At 40.3% G+C, this 19,653-nt stretch overlaps 1 protein-coding gene across 2 annotated transcripts in view; it reads left to right on the top strand.

Moving 5' to 3' along the window:
• The window catches only part of COLEC12 (collectin subfamily member 12), a 202,534-nt gene that overhangs the window by 29,316 nt on the left and 153,565 nt on the right, over positions 1-19,653 (top strand). Inside the window, exon 1 of one of the 2 annotated variants that reach the window (XM_055126973.1) lies at positions 4,830-5,003. The exons of the other annotated variant lie outside the window; for it this stretch is intronic. The gene's annotated coding sequence lies outside the window, so the exon portion shown is untranslated. Of the gene's footprint in view, positions 1-4,829; positions 5,004-19,653 lie in introns of those variants that run through there. 2 annotated transcript variants of the gene reach the window in all.

A 19,653-nucleotide genomic window follows, 5' to 3' on the forward strand; every position in this document is an offset into this window, starting at 1 on the left:
TTCTATGTCACTTTCATCTTTCTTAAGAGCTTACGAACTTAATTTTTCTTCCCAACAAGTCTGTGAGGTCAGCAGACCAAATGTCCTCTTCTTCATTTTATGCCAAATTTTCATCTTTCCTGGAAGCAGTGGGCTGTAGTGACTAAGTATGTACGAGTTGTAGGGATTAAGTATGTAAAAGTTGGAGCCATGTGTGGGTTTAGATTACAGTTACACCACTCGCCACCTTGGGCCCATTATTCTTTAGCGTTATGAAGTCTCTACTTCCTCACTACAAAGTGTGGGTATGAGTGGAGCCCATAGAGTTGTTGTGGAGTGAAATGTGATGCCCCTTTATTTAGTATCCATTCTTGGCACAATATGAGCATGCCTCAAGTGTTGCCCATTATTCTAGCATTAGGTTCCTTCCCCAACTTTTTGGTCCTATTGCTTTGGGAACAGTGCTTAGGCTATAGAAGGACTCTGGAACTCTGGGTGAGAAAACCCAGAACAGTGACTCATTGCCCCAAGCACCCTTTGCAGGCACTGCCCTAGATGTTGGGTGTCATGACTTTATTCCTGTTCTGTCCTGGTAGCAGATACTAGATCTTCTTTGTCTTGTTGGTTGCCTTCAGTTCCCTTGTGTTGTCTTTGAAATATGACTTGGCGTCATAATAGGACATCCAACATTTGGAATGTTGGAGGAGCATGAGATGTATGATTCTGCCTGTGAAAACATGGGTAGATCTTTGGATTGCCACTGAGCAACTGGGGACAGCTAGAAACATTTGTTGTTTGTGTATTGACAAAACAGCGTTCTTGGGGGGCTGAAAGGGAGCTCAGTATAGAGATTACTAATAGCTACAAGAGTGAAAGATCTGAAACATTGCAGACTCTGACAGCAGCAAAAGGTGAAGAAAGCGTTCTCTATCAGTGGAATGCAGGTCTTTTGTAAAACACCAATTTTAACATTAAGAGAACTAACTGAAAAATCATTTAGGGGCTACTGCCCCCAAAGAGACATGTGATGCCCTTTCCTAAGTTTGTTTCCTAAGAATTGTTCACCCATGACGTGACAGGCCCTCTGATACCTCTGGTTGCAGTCAAATTGGGCTTTTTCTTTTCCCTTTCTCCCCTTGACAGATAATTTCAGATTAGCAAGATTTTTTAAAGGCAGTTTAAGTTGTGCTGGGCATATTGAAGCAGCATGAGAAATATTAATCAGTTGAATAGGGCTCTGAGGATGTCCTGTATTCCTTCACCCTCCTGTCCCTTCCCAAAATTATCTTCACAGTGACAAACATGAAACTTGAAATTGTTTTATTTTTTTCCCACTTTTTTGGTGGGTGAGTTGAATATCTAAAGGTAGAGAGGAGTAAGCCAAGAGATCATTTAGCAGTTGGGGCTCACTGCCCAGGTTTGATTCCTCACATTGCAGGAGGGTCTCCCACCAAGCACTGCTGGGTGCTGCCCTGGAGGTCCCTGCATTGCTGATGTGGCCCAGGTATCCCCCAGCATTACAGGGTCTGAACCACATTGCATTCTCATCCAAACTCTCAGATTGATTGAGAGTTTCCTGTGGGAATGCTATGTCTCCTGAGAACTGCTTAGAAGCTCCCCCAACCCCAATAAATTAAAGTATAGAGGATTATTTCATTTTCTGAAAAACAGGCAATCCTATCTATACTTTTCCCAGTAACCCAAATGAAAGATTTTCTCTGGGAAACATGGTGGGTTTCTGCTTTCAATGAAGTGAGGATCAAAGAGTTTTCTAGGAAGAGGAACAGTCTTGGGGAAGCCGCCCATTGGAACATTCTGTGTCTGTTGTCTTGGACTTTGGGGACCAGGTCGCCTGTCTCTCCTGTCCTGAGACTCTTCCCAGAAGCCTTGTTCCATCTTTGGATCTGAAGACGGTGCCACTTTGAAGTCATCCGTCTCCAAGAACAAAGGAGAGAAGCACGCATGCTCCTGACAGTCCTTCAGATCAGCACTGACAGGATCTTTTGCCCCTGTCTCTGATAAGAATGCTAGGAATTCCCATAATTTCCTGTGGGGAATGGCTCTATAAGCCCAGCATGAGCCTGTTCTTTCAGCAGCACCTCTTCCAAAAATTTCTAAATGGAAAGGGCACAACTTCAGGCCAAGGACTGACCCTGTCCGGAGAGATAAGTTAGGGGCGGGAATAAGAGTCCAGCTTAGTAACCCTCTGGGATGTCTGTGGAATGTCGAAAGTCATTTACATCAACGTAATTGCATAGAGCAATTTCGCCCCACCCCCGAAATCTACCTTCTTTAAATTTCGAAACAGAAAAGCACTTCCCTAGTTGTACTGGAAGCTGCTGGAGCAGGTCACTCTGGCGCCCCCTGGGTGTGGCATAACTCACTTTGGGAAATACTAACTTGGGAGGGTTTTATTTATGTGGTGTTGGAAATACTAATGGAGTTGGTAGTTTTGATTGCATATAATTTTGACATAGGAAGGAGTAGGTGGTGGTGGGGGGGGAGATGGCAGAATCACCTTGGGGGAGCGTCCCAGAATGGCTCACACAGCATCTGCCATCCTCTGTCTCCAGTCTGGCAGCGGTTCCTGAGACCTGAGCAAAGGGAGTCCACCAGCCATTGCTATTTTTTTCCCTTTTTTGGGGGGTTACACCCAGCAATGCACAGGGGTCACTCCAGGTTCTGCACTCAGGAATTACTCCTGGAGGTGCGGCGGACCATATGGGATGCTGTGAATCGAACCTGAGTTGGCTATGTGCAAGGCAAATGCCCTACCCGCTGTGCTATGGCTCCAGCCCTGAGATTTCTAAACTTTTACCATGCTCTCTGGCCAACAATGTTTTTCCAGGTTTCATTTCTTCTCTCATCTTACTGGTTAGGCTAGATTATCAGTGGAAAATTGTTTAACACAGTATTCCCATCTGATTATGATTATAATTTGGGAGTGGGGGCACCCAGTTTAGAGACCCACAGGCCCACTCCATAGGATACTTGGCATTGTCTAGTGGGTCAATGCTCTAGCCCAGTGTGTGGCCGCCAAGACTCCGCCATTGGTAATTGGGTGTGATGGGCACATGGGATGTCAGGGACCAAATAAAACCTTCTGAGTGATTTTCTTGGTCCTGATAATGATGATGAGTATTAGTTATTATTATTACTATTAGCATTTTTATTGGAAAGAAATTATTAGGCATCTCTGCTATGTATTAAGTGGCTTCCCACTTTAATTCATTCAATTCTTCCAGAAAGTCTTGGAGAAAAAAAATCGCCTGCAGTTTCCAAATGATGAAACTAAAGACCTACGGCTGAGTGGTGACTTGACTTCAGTCCCTGCTGTTGTATCCCTTCTGTGTGAGGCTGACACAAAAACTGCTGTCCATTCTCAGAACATCCTAATATTTTCATGGAAAAATAAATGTTCATGATATGAATAAAATCCAGAGCAGTTTAAAGACTTATATGTCATCATTTCATAATATGTGCAGATTGAACACTTGAGCTCTGAATTTTTAAACCATTTTAAGTCTGACTCCTTCCTCCCTCCCCCTTCCTGGTTTTCATTCACTTCTGAATCCTGGTAAGGGTGTTGGGAGGGAGAAGAGGAAAAATATTTTGTTTTTCCTACAGTTGGGTTAAAGTAGAATGTGGTTTGTTTTTATTTTTGGAAAAACTGAAGAAAATAAAAATCTATGTGGCCATTTTTTTTCCTACTAAGACAGCATGAAGACATTAGGTTGTTTCCGATGTTTGGTTGTGGGGGTAGGGTGGGAAAGAGTTATTCCTTAACTCCAAGCAACCTAAAACAGATGAACTCTGAAACTTTCCTTGGGAGATCTGGGTGGTTCATTTGGAGGCCTCTTTGGGCCTCTTTCATTTTGAGGGGATACCGTGGTCCCCAGCAGCACTGTGGGGTGGTGTTTCCTTTTTCCTCTCACTCCCTGCTTGTGCCTTGGGTGTTCAGGGCAATTTCTTCTTGCCCTGAATTTCTTCTTGAAGCAAGAAGCTTTAGACACAGAAAGCCCTGGTCCATATTCATCTGTGAAATGGGAATGGGAATGGCAAGAATATCTTCTTCTCAGGATCAATATAAACTAAAATAATTGATCTGAGGGACAGATCTCTTATAGGTTCGCACTAAACTGGGGCTGTCATGGAACTACTGAATCCCCAAAACCTTCTTGCTCTCTTCTCTTCCCAGACCCCCAAAGCCTTAATGGCATTGTCTCAACTCTCCTTTGGCGAACACTGATTATTCATCCTCGGACACTCTGTTCATTCTTCCCAAGGTCTCTGCCTCCATCTGACTTATGCTGCTGGTTCACTCCTGAGTTCTCTATCTGTGCTGTACCAGTGAGCTTGATCACAAAGGAGTTTGTGTTCTAAACAGGGCGCAATTTTCTTTTAAGTTTTGGTGACCACTTGAAAAGAAATACATTATTTTTATTGTAAAATATACACAACATCAAACTTAAAATATTAGGTTTCAGAATGAATAGTACGGGAGGTTCGCATTTGCTTTGCCTGTGACCGCTTTAGACCAACTCTGGTTCACGACTCCGCCAGGGGTCACTCCTGAGCGTAGAACTAGGGTTCCACCAGGTGTGATTCAAAAACCTAGAAAAAAACATTTTTTAAGCTGGTTTTATTTGTACAGGTTTGAAATTCTAAATTTCAGAAATTTGTGGCATTAAGCATGCATTGTTGTGCAACATTTACTGTAAAAATCTCCACTCTCGCACGCGCGCGTGCATGTGCGCGTGCATGTGCGCGTGCACGCGCACGCACGGAGCTGTGAAAATCCCCAAGCACGCGCACGCACGGAGCTGTGTAAACCCCTCAGGCGCCGGGGATGACACGTGAAAGGATGTTCGCGGACTCTCCGGGATGCTCTCTCGCCACCCGCGTTCGGCTCTCTCGAGCCGCTTCTCCACCCGGGACGGCTGTTGCCTTGGACGAACGAAGGAAGAACGAGAGCCAGGCTGGTTGCTGAAGTTGCCGTTTATTCGATCTCCCGTCTCTCCCAGGTCTCTCCCGCCCTCTCGGTGTGTGTGTCTGTGTCTAACCGCGCGATTCCTTCTTCCCGCTATATCCGTCACCTCTATCTCTCTCTGCGTCTCTCCCTCTCTTCTCTCCTCCTCCTTCAATCCTTCTTCAATCCATCAATCCATGAATTCATCCAACAATCCAGCAATTAATCCAACAACAATCCCCTTTCTCCCCGCAGCCAACTGCTCTTTTAATTCCCCGCCCCCCCACCACGCCTCCCCTTGGGAAGTGCAATCAAAAATGTTTTTCCAGACTTCCCGACCACCTGCAGCCCACAAGGGCAAAATAGTCCTTAAGGTGTGTTTCTCCTCTCCTTAGACCTGCAACTTAACTAGCATCTTTAATTCTCCTTCCTAATATTTACCATTCTGTATGGACACAGTAATAGACACTTTTAGGCTTGTAGGGTGACTCTCCTGGGGACATCTTACCACAGGCTCAGACTACAGTGCTCAGGCCAGATCAATCATTCCTAACCCAAACAGGGTACAAATTTAGTTAGTACTTTTGGTTCATGACAGAATTTGTCCATGACCAAACTCTTAACTTATAGTTAAGCATTAGGGCACTTTGGCCAGCCCATTTTGATGCCAGGGTCGCCTATAGCTCACCACTTGCCTGGTCCATTCAGTCCCTCATCGGGACCCTGCTTTGGGGGAAGTAAGGACAACTGAGGTTTAAGTTGAGAGAGTATGGGGGACAATTAGCAAACACAAGCTCCTAGTAGCCAGGAAGGAAGGGCAAACCAACTTTATCCTACAATTCACAACCATCCTAGATGAGATACATACAAATGGTAAAAATATAATTGACTGGAGTTCTAGGTTGCATTTTGTTTCAGAAAGGGAAGTTTGTGTCTCTTGATCCCTAACATCCATTTTATCCACCCCTGAGCCCCACCATTCTAACATCTGTTCATCTATTGATGGAGAAAAGAATACATTTTTTAAAATATATATCTTTTTCTTTTTTAGTGGTTTAGTCTGCCTTTTATTCAAATCCACTTTCCTATCAATTGCAAAACATGTTATATCCTGAGAATTAAAATTACTATATAAAGCAAATTAGTTGGAAAGAATACCTTTTAAGGAAGACAGCATAGACTGATAGCTAAGACAGTTTTCACAGAGGAGTGATACAGCATCACAGCTAAGATCATAAATGCTGGAACTGGACTTTGGGATTTATTTTCCAACTTTTGTCTTTTACTCATTAGGTACTTGAACATTTTGGATAACCTCTGAGTGCCTCACCATCCTTTAAAAAAGTTCAGAGGTAGCTATAAAACCTATCGGCAGGGACATTGTAACAACCAAGTGAAAACAGAGCAACACCTTGTACCTGCATTATGAGTGTGGCTGTGACAGACAGAGAACTGTCTCTTTCAGCCATGTCGTGTTACAGTGCCTTCTTCTTGAAGTAAGGACACTTTCCTTGAAAGCCTTCAGTAGATTTGTCTTCATGTGTCATTGGCCAATATTGACTCACTGGTCTTTTCTCAAATAATTATGAGCAAAGGGAACAGTCTAGTTCTGGTTAGCTTGGGCTAATCTTCATGGATGAATTTATGGTGAACAATTAAGGACTTTCACCACCATTATGAGTAACAGTAATATTCATCATATGCAATATGGCTTAATTATATTTTATAATGCCTAATACTGTTTTATTTATAAATCAGTATTAGAAAGTGATTAATAATTAAATGAAAATGTAACCTAATTATAATATTATTATACTTATTTTAAAGTTGTCCCACCTATGAAATTATCATGTTTACATGACACGCTGAAAAATTGTTCACAAAAGTACAAGTTTTTTATTTTATTATTTTATTTTAATATTTTAATTTTCAAACCATATTTATTTAGGTCCTAGGATTTGCAATATTGTTATTCAGACTTTTCATGGATACCTCATTTCCAACATCACACCCACCACCTAGAGAGCCTACTTCTCTCCACCAGTGTCCCAAGGACCCTCCCCACCCATGTAAGCTTAGTTCTGTAGACAAAATCTTCAGTTCTGATGACATTGACCATTTGTTTTTCCTTACTGTGTTTTCCTTTATCCCATATTTGGGATAGATCTCTCCCTCTGTCTCTGTCTCTCTCCTTTTTTTAAATTATGGAGGACATGACACATACACCCATAGATGAATAAAGCTAAAGTCCTAGAATTTCACAAAATTGTAAATGATAAAATATTTTTTAAAACTATATTTTATTAATATGTAAGTTAATGAGTAATATTATAAATCAATAATCATTTTAAGATTTACATTAATAGATAAATCCTACAAATGTAAAGTTCAATATGACTGATGTAGTCTTTTAGTCAAGAAAAATTAAAGAGACGAATCTCAATAGGCCTATAAAGAATAAGTGTGTTTTATCCTAAGAAAAGAAATATTAGCTTTATGTAAGAAAATATTACATATGCTGTTTAAGTGTCTACGTTAATAAATAATGGGTTATAATAAAAATTCCTATGGATGTAAAAAAACCCGATCAGATGTATAACATTTGATACAAATGAAGTGTTAATTTGTTATTGCAAATGTATAAAATCCCCTAGCAAGATGGGAAAAAAAATCTTTCTTAATCTAGTAAAGGGCAGCTCTAAGCCCCAAGAGTATATGATGTGATACTCAATTCCCATTGCTGAGAAGTTTGTCTTGCTTTTTAAAGAAACTCCTTTAATACTCCTTGTAATACTAGTTTCAAGGCTATGGATTCCCCATGATGTTGCCTGTTCTTGAAGCTCTATCATTCCTTGAAATCTAAATGGTAAACTAGTGGGATAGAGTACTCTTGGTGATATGTTCAGTTCATTGAGTTTTTGTATTAATCTCTCCATTCACTTCTGGCTCATGGAGTCTCATTTGATAGATCTGCTGTGAATCCTTATGGGCATTCCTCTATATGTAAGTTGCCTTTTTTTGATTTTGCAGTTGTCAATATGCTGTCTCTATCTTTGGATTTTGTCATTTTGAATACAATGTGTTCTGGAGTTTTCCTAGTTGACTATTTTTGCTGGCACCCCTTGGGCCTCTTGGATCTCAGATCCTGTATTCCTCAATTCTGGGAAATTCTAATCTATGATTTCTTTAACTATTTTTTCTTTGTCAAATTTGTCATCCTGTTCTTCAGGGACTCTGATGATCCTTATACTTTTCCTCTTGAACTTACCCCATAGCTTTCTGGTGTGCTCTTCATTTCTTTTCAAACTATTTTTTACCTTGTGTGTTTTTTTTTTCTAGCGGTTTTCCCTCATTTCATTTTGGAGCTCCTTTATCTTTTCCTTAGCTGCTATTATTCAGCTGCTAAGAGCTTCTATTGAATTCTTTATGTCACTTACCATAAAGTGACTTACCATAAACTATTCATTAATGCTTGTAGTTTTCTCATTTTAGCACTCATACCCTTCTATAGTTTGTTGACTATCTGTGCTGTGGTTTCTTTGAGGTCATTAAAAATCCTTACAATGGTGTCACTACAGTCATTATCTGAGGGTTTACTGAGCTGATTGGTGCTGGTTGAGCCTTCTGTGTTACTGTTTTCACTCAATGAGCTTGGTGGTGCTAAGGGCGACTCTTTGTAGTTAGCACCCCTGACACTTCTGAGGAAATAGGCTGGGAGTTGCTCTTTTCTTTTATTACCTCTCTTCACCCAGTGACAGGAAGTATAACTGTGAGCAGTGTAAAGTTTGATGAGGCACTTTCTGGAGCTGTGGAGCTGGGCCTTTTGAAATGGTGGAGATTGTGAAGGCTACTGGGGCCGAGCTGGAGGGGAAGGGAAGCCACCCTCCCCCAGCTTGGAAAAGGAGTTGTCAGCTGGAGATTGATCTACTGGTAGGGTGTGGCAGTGAGCAGACATTGAGGAGCCATGGCGCTGAGCCTCTTGAAATATGCAAGTTTGCTTTTAGTTGATTTATAATTTTTTTTCACAAATGGAGCTGCAAGGTGTTGAACTCATGTCTTAGTTTATAAAAAGAGAAAACTTAAAAGAGACATTAAAAAATAAAGAAGAGAAAAAATGAATGAACAAAAGTTACTTTTGCTTTCTGAAACTTAATATTGTCAATAGTGTCCAGCATATTTTGAAGAAACATTATTTTATTTTTTTCCTCCAGAAGAGGAACTAAAAAAAGAAAAAGAAAAAAAAAAGGAGAAAGTTCCAAATCTCAGTGAATACAGCTCTTGCCACAGGAAGCATTGTGAAATTGGTCTCCTGGTATGAGTCATAACCAATAAACACTTTTTGCTTCTTCCAATGTTTCATTTTTATCCTTTTAAAAAGTTTTTTTAAACTGATACTTTTCCCTGATTGAAGCAAGTTTCTCTTTGTATGTGCTAGGGTAGATTTCTTTTTTAAAAAATTGGAATGAATATTCTCACAGATGAATATCTTTCACATGCTGCAGAAGATGAGTTTAGAATTGTCAGAAAAACAGGAAAATTGAACCAGAAGTTAGCAAACATTTGGACCAAACTCCACAATAAGATTATATTCCAAACAATTAAAGATGTTCTATATTCTCTTTTTGAAATAACTTCTATAAATGTTTTTCTTGTTCTTTGAAGCAGAAAAATGCAGAAGTAAATCAGTTCTAACATTAAAGCAATTTTTTAAATCTAAGTTGTAGTGGGCTGGAGCAATAGCACAGTGGGTAGGGCGTTTGCCTTGCACCCGGACGACCAGAGTTTGATTCCTCCTCCCCTCTCAGAGAGCCCGGCAAGCTACCAAGAGTATCTTGCCCACAAAGCAGAGCCTGGCAAGCTACCATGGTGTATTCTACATGCCAAAAACAGTAACAACAAGTCTTGAAGTGGAGGTGTTATTGGTGCCTGCTTCAGCAAATCAATGAGCAACGAGATGACAGTGACAGTGACAGTGACAGTGATATTAAGTTGTAATATTCATAGCAATATTGGTTACTATAACCCTCCCCCCATGCATTTTATTTTGTATTTGCAAGGGAAGGTCCTCATGATATCCCAATTTGTCATTGATTATTTGATAAGCAATGTCAAATTACAGCAATTACCCAACTTCACATTTTACATAGAAATCTTACTGTTGAATCACTTTTGGAAATAAGGGAAAATAAAAATATTTTATAATCACTATTATTTTCTTGGCACAAGAAATATTTTATGACAGTCAAGTATTGTATGTGTTATACCTTGTTAATTGGGTTCCATCTTGAGTATTAAAACTTGTTTTTCAGGCCAGAGTGGAAGTACAGTGGGTAGGGTACTTGCCTGGCACATGGCCAACCTGGGTTCAATCCCCAGCATCCCAGGAGTAATTCCTGAGTATATAGCCAGTAATAACCCCTGAGCATCATCAAGTGTTGCCCACCTAAATAAATGAATAAATAAATAAATAAAACTAGTTTTTCTTACAGAATGGAACTGTTTGTAAATAATATATACATTTTTAAATAAAAATTTTATTTTAGGCACCATGGTTTGCAAAACTGTTATTAGTAGGATTTTGTGCATAAGCATTCCATTACCACAGTATTCACTAGAGTGTCTGCTTCCCTCCACTGTTGTCCAATCTCCCACATCCCTGCTATGGTAAGCTTCCTACTGAAGACCAATTTTCAGCTTCTGTTGTCTTTGGGTATCTGTTATTTCCTTACTATGTTTCTTTATATCCCAAACATTAGAGAGATCATTCTGTCTGAGCTTCTTCTGACTAACTTCACTCAGCTTGATACTCTCCATATCCATATATGTAGCAGAAAAATGCATAATTTCATATTTTCCCCTTTTTGGGGGGGCGGGGAGCTTACTCTGGGCTCTGTGTTCAGGGATTACTCCTGGCAGGCTCAAGGGATCACTCGGGGTGTCAAGGAACCAAACCCAGGCTGGCTGTGAGCCAAGCAAATAGCTACCTGCTGTACTATTACCCCAGCTCCCGATTTCATTTTTCTTACTGTCAAGTAGTATTCCACTGTAAATACATACTAGTTTCTTTCTTCAGTCATCTGTTCTTGAACATTTGGGTTGTTTTCAGATTTTGGCTTTTGTGAAGAATGCTACAATGAATGTTAAGAGTGCATTTCTTCAAAAGAAATAGACCAAAATACAGAAAGAGCCCACAGAATGGGAAAGAATATTTTCCAAATACTCAATCTGATAAGGGATTAATATCCAGTATATAGAAGACACTAGTAGAATTGTACAAGAAAGAAACCTCCAACCCCATCAAAAAATGGGGAGAATAAATGAACAGAAGTTTCCTCAAAAAAAGAAATACAAATGGCCAAAAGGCACATGAAAAAATGCTCCACATTGCTAGTCATCAGGAAGATCAAATAAAAACAACAATGAGATACAATCTCACACCACAGAGACTGGCACACATTCAAAAGAACAAAAGCAACCAGTGCTGGTGTGGACGTGGGGAAAAAGGGATGCTCTTTCACTGTTGGTGGGAATGCCGACTGGTCCAGCCTTTCTGGAAAACAATATGGACAGTCCTTCAAAATCTAGAAATTGAGCTCCCATCTGACCCCGCAATACCACTTCTGGGAATATATCCCAAGGATGCAAAAAAGCACAGTAGAAATGACATCTTTACCTATATTCATTGCAGCACTGTTCACAATAGCCAAAATCTGGTTATTGTGAAACCCAAGTGCCCTAGAACAGATTACTGGTTAAAGAAACTTTGGTACATCTACACAATGGAATACTATGCAGCTATTGTGGGAAATGAAGTCATGAAATTTGCTTTTAAATGGATAGACATGGAGAGTATCATGCTAAGTAAAATGAGTCAGAAAGAAAGGGACAGACATAGAAGGACATACACTCATTTGTGGAATATAGAATAACATCACATGAGGCTGATACCCAAGGTCAGTAGATATAAGGGTCACAAGGATTTCCCCATAGCTGGAAGACTGCTTCATGAGTGGAGGGCAGAAGGCAGCTGGAATAGAGAAGGGATCACTAAGAAAATGATGACTGAAAGAATCGGTCGGGATAAGAGATGTGTGCCGAAAGTAGATAAAGGACCAAACATGATGGTCTCTCAGTGTCTGTGTTGCAAGCCATGATACCCAAAAGTAGAGAGAAAGCATGGGGAATACTGTCTGCCATGGAGGCAGGGGGAGGGTGGGAAAGGGGGGTATACTGGGGATATTGGTGGTGGGGAATGTGCACTGGTGGAGGGACGGGTGTTTGATCATTGTGTGATGGTAACCCAAACATGAAAGCTTATAACTATCTCACAGTGATTCAGTAAAATTGAAAAATAAAAAAGAGTGCAGTTGTCATTTCTGAATAGAGTTTTGGGGCCCTTAGGGTAGATATATATGCATATATTTTTTTCTGACAAAAAGCCTGTAATTGTCACCATATATTAAAATATGTGAATAAAAATGTGAATGATTATTATTTTACCCTGTTTAATATGAAACAGCTTCTCTCAAAAATTACTGATAATTATAATAAGCATCTATCGATTGAGAGAAAATAAAACAAGATCTATAATCTTGACATTTTTGTTAATGATCATCAATGTCTATAACTTTTCATTTTTTTAAATTTTCCTAGAAAAAAGTTATAAAACCTTCAAGAAAATAAAAATATCTTTCTAAAAATGTCCATACTAGATATAGCCTAGACAATAAACTTAACCAAAGGCTTCCCTAGAGGACTGCCATTTTGTATAGAAGTGATATGAACCTGATTATCAGGAATTCATATAGGAAGAAAAGAGTAGAATAGATGGGAGTGAGAGTAAGTCCATTGACCCAGAGAAAAGGTGAATGAAACATAGAATATGCAGAAGAGATTCAAGCATGGAAAACTGGCCTTAAACAGAGTTGTTTTCTTGAGAAGTGTGTGCGCTTTATGAGATGCACTGAAAAATAGAAGCAACCAAGATTCATGGGAAAATGTCATTCTTAGCCAATACAATGTGAAAATGATGAGACATTTATTAACCACCAATAATGTGTTGGGCATCATGCACAGTAAAGAAAGAAGACAAGGCCTTTTGCTTTGGGAAATTGCAGATTTAATGGAAAGCAGACAGTTTTCCATCAGTGGGGCATTTGCATAAGAGAAAAAAATATTAACCAGCTCTACAAATTGCTTCCCTCCCACCCACAGAGTTTTTAAAGGCACAATGGAGGGCACCACATGCAGGATGGAATGTCAGCCGCCTCTTTCTCTCTGTCTCCAGGGTTGTGAATTCAGTATTGTCAAAACGTCAATGGTTTTCAGATAGGACACTTTGCACCTGCCAGTCCTGTCAGTGCAAGTGAAGAGGGCATATATGGAGTCCCTTCCCTCCGCCTCACAGACAAGGCTCGGACAAGGTGTGAGAATCTGTTTGATAGCAAAGCCTGTGAAAGAAGGTTGGGAGGTACTTTCTATCACCATATGCGGTATTAACTATTGACCACATCTGTTACAAACTGTTGACATATAAATCCATTCTACTTATTAGCAGCAGCTATGATAGTTTAAACACAATCCAGAAAGTGTATAAAAATAATTAAATTTGGAAGATCTCAATTTTTGTTCTACTGAGAGGCTAAAATGAACCTTCTATGAAGAGTAAAGAGATAAATAAGGAATCAGAAGGCCCTGGTCAGTTTAGTTGAACATGAACATTTAAACTACCAAGCCTTCATTTTCTTGTTATGGAAAAGCGGATAATAAGACAACCTATATTTCATGGGCATTGTGATAATTACTTAATGTGAGTATGTAACACAATGCTTAAATGAGTGCTCACTATTAATCACAAGATTGAGAGGGGAAGAAGTGGATTTTTAAGAATTGAGTATTTCATTTGAGTTCTCTCTTGTCTACAAACACACAGATACACAAGTATGTGTGTACTATCTACATAGATAGATAGATAGGTAGGTAGGTAGATAGTTAGATAGATAGATAGATAGATAGATAGATAGATAGATAGATAGATAGATAGTGCTTAGGGCTTACTCCTGGCTCTGTGCTCAGGGATTACTCTTGGTGATGCTGGGGATCAAGACCTGGCTTGGCCACATGGAAGGCAAGGAACCTACCTGCATTATTATCTTTCTTTCCAGCCATTTTGAATTCTTTTCATAGACATGGAGGACTCTGTTCCCTCCAATATTCATAAAACTCAGTGGGTAATTATTCACATACACATTCCTGCAAATTTACTAAAAAGCATACTGTTTCCATTAATAATCACATGAAAATCTGACCGTTTCTCTGAATGATCTGTTTATGTTTATCATATTATGAATTTTTCTTTGTGCTTCTTGTGTTAATGAAAGGCATATTAAATTAAAACATAAATCCACTAATTATTAACAAAAAGAAAAATAATTTTTAGCTCCTTATAGGGATGGGCTGGAGGGATAGCACAGCGGGTAGGGCATTTGCCTTGCACACGGCCAACCCAGGCTGACCCGGGTTCGATTCCTTCATCCCTTTTGGTAGCCCAGCAAGCTACCAGGAGTATCTCACCTGCATGGCAGAGCCTGGCAAGCTACCCATGGCATATTCAATATGCTAAAAACAGTAACAACAAGTCTCACAATGGAGACGTTATTGGTGCTCGCTCGAGCAAATCGATGAACAACGGGACAGCAGTGCTACAGTGCTACCTTGATAGGGATGAGGCCTCTGAGGACCTGTGACCTTCTCACCTTCTGGGATTTATTGACCAGAACTAAAGTTAAAATTCGCAGCTAGCCTTGTAATGTTTAGTAGCTTTTTTCTTCCTCTAAGATTGAATTTAACAGCTTGTGAGTTAGTCTTTGTCTCAGCTGGGAAGTTACTAGGTCAGTTCTGTCTCTCATTGCTCTTTCGTAAATCATTAAACTCACTTTGAAAATTGTGACTGAGCCAACATTAGAATAAATGGAGATGGAAGTATGGAGCAGTAGCATGAAAAAGTCTTAAGTACTACCTTATTTTTAGGAAGGGGGTCCCCCAAGCTGTGCATAGGGGGCCCAGGGACCCTTCCAAGCAGTTCTTGCTCAACCAGACAAGTAGTTCATTGCAAGGGTCACAACTTGTGAAGTGCTGGTTGGGCTCTGGTGCGGGGAATTATCATGGTTGCCCCTGCAGTGCTCAGGGGACTCTGCAGCTGTGCCCACTGATGCTCTAAGGACCATGTGCTGGGGATGGAACTGGGGTTGACTGCTGGCAAGGCAAGTGCCTTAACTTCTGTGCCATCTCTTTGATTTCTTAAGTAGTGCTCTTATGGAGAAATGGGCTGGGTTTTGTACGTAGGAGTGAAATCTGTACACACCCACATGCGGGGATGGTGCCCTCTTCCCGCAGTGGTTTTCAGTCGTAGTCATGAAATGCTCTGGCAGATTCAGAATAGTCAGTCCTGGGCACTGTGCTCAAGATGGTTGTGTGAAAGTTACTCACATAAAACAAAGTCAGTAGATCAGTAGGGATTTGTGGTAAAGATGAGCCCAGTTCAGAGGAAATCCAGAAAGGGAAAGGGAAAGGAAATCCATTGCAGTAGCTGGGGACCTGGGTGAAGAAAGGCAGGATTTAGCTTGTGCATGTGGGGATGGGGAGAAAAGACACTCAGAGTCAGAAACAGAAAACATTCCTGGAACTGAGGTATGTACTGGAGGCAGGGAAGATGGGGCCAGGCTAGGGAATTGAAAATCAGGCAAAAGAATTTAGGCTTGAAGGATTGAAGAGATAATTAAGGGCCTAAGGAACATGCATTGCTCGCAGCCAATCCTTGTTTGATTTCCGAATTTACACGGCTTCTCAGGCGTTGCTGGGTACAGGTTTGAAGAATGGTCCAGGTGATGCCTAGAACTGTAGGGCCTGAGCAGTGCCACATCTTTGAGACTTTGCATTGGTCTGCAGCCAGGTTGCCTGAAAATTGACAGGAACCCTGAATTTTATTTTTTTCATTTTATTGATTCACCGTGAGATATAGTTACAAGCTTTCATGGCTGAGTTACAATCACACAATGATCAAACACCCATCCCTCTGCCAATATCCCCAGTATACCCCCACCTTTTCCACTCTCTCCCTGCCTCCGAGGCAGAAAGTATTACCCACACTCTCTCTCTACTTTTGGGCATTATGGCTTTCAATGCAGATACTGAGAGGTTATCATGTTTGGTCCTTTATCTACTTTCGGCACACATCTCCCATCCCGACCAATTCCTCCAACCATCGTTTTCTTAGTGATCCCTTCTCTATTCCAGCTGTCCTCTCCCTACCTGCTCATGAGCAGGCTTCCAACTATGGAGTAATCTTCCTGATCCTTCTATTTACTGCTCTTGGGTGTCGGTCTTGTGTTACATTGTTTTATACTCCACAAATGAGTGCAGTCCTTCTATATCTGTCCCTCTCTTTCTGACTGATTTCACATAGCATGATACTCTCCATGTCTATCTACTTATAAGAAAATTTCATGACTTCATCTCTCCTAACAGCTGCATAGTATTCCATTGTGTAGATGTATCAAAGTTTCTTTAACCAATCATCTTTCTCGGGCATGTGGATTGTTTCCAGATTTTGGCTATGTGAACAGTGCTGCAATGATCATGTAGGTACAGATGTCATTTCTACTGTGCTTTTTTGCAGCCTCGAACCCTGAATTTCTTAGCACTACTTAGAACCCTGTCCCCTAACCAAAAAATAAGTTCAGCCTGTTTCAATGCAAACAACTGGTCCCCCAATGTATTATAACAGTCCATGTGGCAGCTGTGATATTGAGAAAAACTGGTGTGTTGTTAAAGTAAAGAATTAAATAAAAAGAATAAAATGTGGAAGCTAGGAAGCAGAGAAAGGCCTATAGCCATCACCTGGGTGAATAAACTGATAATAGATTCATGACAAACAGAATGAAGTGAGAGGGAAGAAAATAGGAAAGACATGACTATATCTGTGTCTCCAAGATGTCTCTTACTCTCACTGTGGTCACTCAGTGCATCAGCTGGGAGGGGAAGGTGGGGAGGGCATGCAGAACAGGGGCCAGGGGGGAGGGGAGATTCAAAGGTCAGGGGGGCCCTAGCATGGGCACTGCTGTTCAACCCAGGAGCTCTCAGCATTTTCAGGAGGAAAATGTACACTGTGTGCCACACATGCTGCCACCTTTAGTTGCATTGGGACATGTGTGTGTGTTCACTTTCTTGATTTTGATTAATCTTTGGGTTTGGTTGGTTATTGCCACAGGCCTTTAAAAAATGTAAAATCACACATACTATCAAGTAGCCCAGAAATAGCATCTGTTGTTTTAAGGGTGTGCCAAGTGGTGGTAGAAAGACTTATTTAGGAGTCAGAGCAGACAGAACAACAATAAACCAAGCCTAAAACAAAGCATTGTACAAAGAAGTCTGAAACTGGATATCAACAGGATTGGGACTCTGCCAAGACCAGGTTTCTGAAAAGCTCCTCGGGTCACTTTCTGGAAGAGCTGATGCTGAAGATGTGTCTAGGGTGGAAGTCACTTTAAGACTGAGCCCAGAAAGGACTTAGGGCTGAGCTGACCCAGATACCAGGTGAGCTTTGGGATGGCAGGAGCTAGCAGGCCACACATGTTGAGCCCATGTTTCTGCAAAACTTGCCATATCTCCACAAAAGCACAGCTCTGGAAAGATCTGTCTCTTCCTTTGTGGCTAGTGAGGACCTAAAGCTGAGTTTGTATATTAGACATGACACACTCTGACTAAAAAAGTATTAAACTAGAACTCATCTTCTTTACCTTTGCAAATAAAAAGAGCATACAGGCTTCCGCTGTCCACCCTGGGTTGTAGAATGTCTGGATAGACACATTTGGGGTCACTGCCCAGTCTTGAATGAACTCCTGCTGCAATATGTGGTGTGTGCAGGTGCCTGGGCATTCAGGAAGCTCAACTTCTTCACTATTGTATTTTTAATCACACTTTTATTGACTTAATTCAAACACCATGCACTTCACTGAAGTATATAATTTAATATTTTTGGTGTATTCGGAGATGCATACTCACCACCACTAACTTAGGATACTTTTTTTTTTTTTTTGCTTTTTTGGGTCACACCCGGCGATGCACAGGGGTTACTCCTGTCTCTGCACTCAGTAATTACTCCTGGCGGTGCTCAGGGGACCATATGGGATGCTGGGCTTTGAACCCAGGTCAGCCGAGTGCAAGGCAAACACCCTACCCGCTGTGCTATCACTCCAGCCCCATAAATTAGGATACTTTCTATCACCCCAGAAAGATATCTTATACCCTTTAGCAATTATTCCTTATTTCCCTCCAACTCACCCAACTCTTACCCTTCAGTAACCACCAGCCTACTTCTGAATCTATGGATTTTGCTGTTCTGGACATTTTGTATAAATGAAATCATATAATATGTGGACATTTTTGTCAGTTTTTTTTTTTTACTTGCCATGATGTCCTGAGGGCGCATCTACATTGTGCATGTGTTAGTCTTCATTTTTTTTTACTGAGTATTATTCCATTGTATGAATGGTTCACATTTTTTAATTAATCCATTTATTGATAAGCATTTGAATTTTTCAGCTTTATGGCTGTTATGAACAACACTGCTGTGTGCCAAATTTTTGTGTGAAAATATTTTTTCACTTCTCTTAGAATGAACCTAGTGGAATTGCTGAGTCATGGGCAGCTCTGTCTGCTGGCTGCTTTTACAAAGCCACTCCATGACTCCTTCATGGAGTAATTCCACTTTTTGTACTCCAAAGGGGGGAAAATGAGCTTGAATTTTTTTTTATCACGAGGGATAATGTATATTAAATTTTAATAAAAATAATAAAATTATTTTAATAAAAATAATATACATTTATTTCTTTTTAGAAATAAAATTAAAATAACCTGAAAGTAGTCATAGCTAGAGTGAAATTTTTTACAGTTCACTAATTCTATATTCTACCCATTTAACAGTCAAACTCTCCTTTTCCTAATATCTCATTTTAAGTCAGTATGGGTTTGGGGTGATGCTATACTTGAACTTGCCTGAATAATATCTAGGAACTCCCTGTTGTTAGTTATGAAAACTTACTATGAAAGGATATAATTATATCATACTAATTTTTAGATGGCTGTATGTTAAAAAGATAGATCTGTAGTCTGTTGAGTTAGATAAAATATATTGTTAAAAATAAATTCACTTGTTCCTCTTTACTTTTTCTAACATGGAAGAAAATTTTCAATTACTTTTGTGTCTTGCATTATATTTCTGTGAGATAGTACTATTTGATACTATTTTCATATCTTGCTGTGAGAGAAAAAAAATTAACTGTCCTGTTGGTAAACTCAGATGCTTAATTGCACATCTTTTTATCATTGGAGAAAGACCAGCAATCCATTTGCTTCTTGAGTGAGAACAGCAAGTCAAATGAATGCCAGTCAGTTTTCAGCAATAAGATGTTTTTTTATATAGCTTTTGGGCCATTTCTGCCTGTTCTCAGGACTTCTGGCTCTGCTCAGGGATCACTCCTGACAGGGTTAGGGAAGCATATGAAGTGCTGGGTTTCAAACATGGGTTCACCAGGTGTAAGGCAAACACCCCTTGCCATACTCTGTACACTGTACTCTGTGGTCCCATCAGCAATAGTTTGTCAAGAGACTGACCAACCAACTTTCCTTCAAAGTTAATCCATCAC

The sequence above is a fragment of the Sorex araneus genome, chromosome 2 (assembly GCF_027595985.1).
Source record: "Sorex araneus isolate mSorAra2 chromosome 2, mSorAra2.pri, whole genome shotgun sequence".
Taxonomy (NCBI): domain Eukaryota; kingdom Metazoa; phylum Chordata; class Mammalia; order Eulipotyphla; family Soricidae; genus Sorex; species Sorex araneus.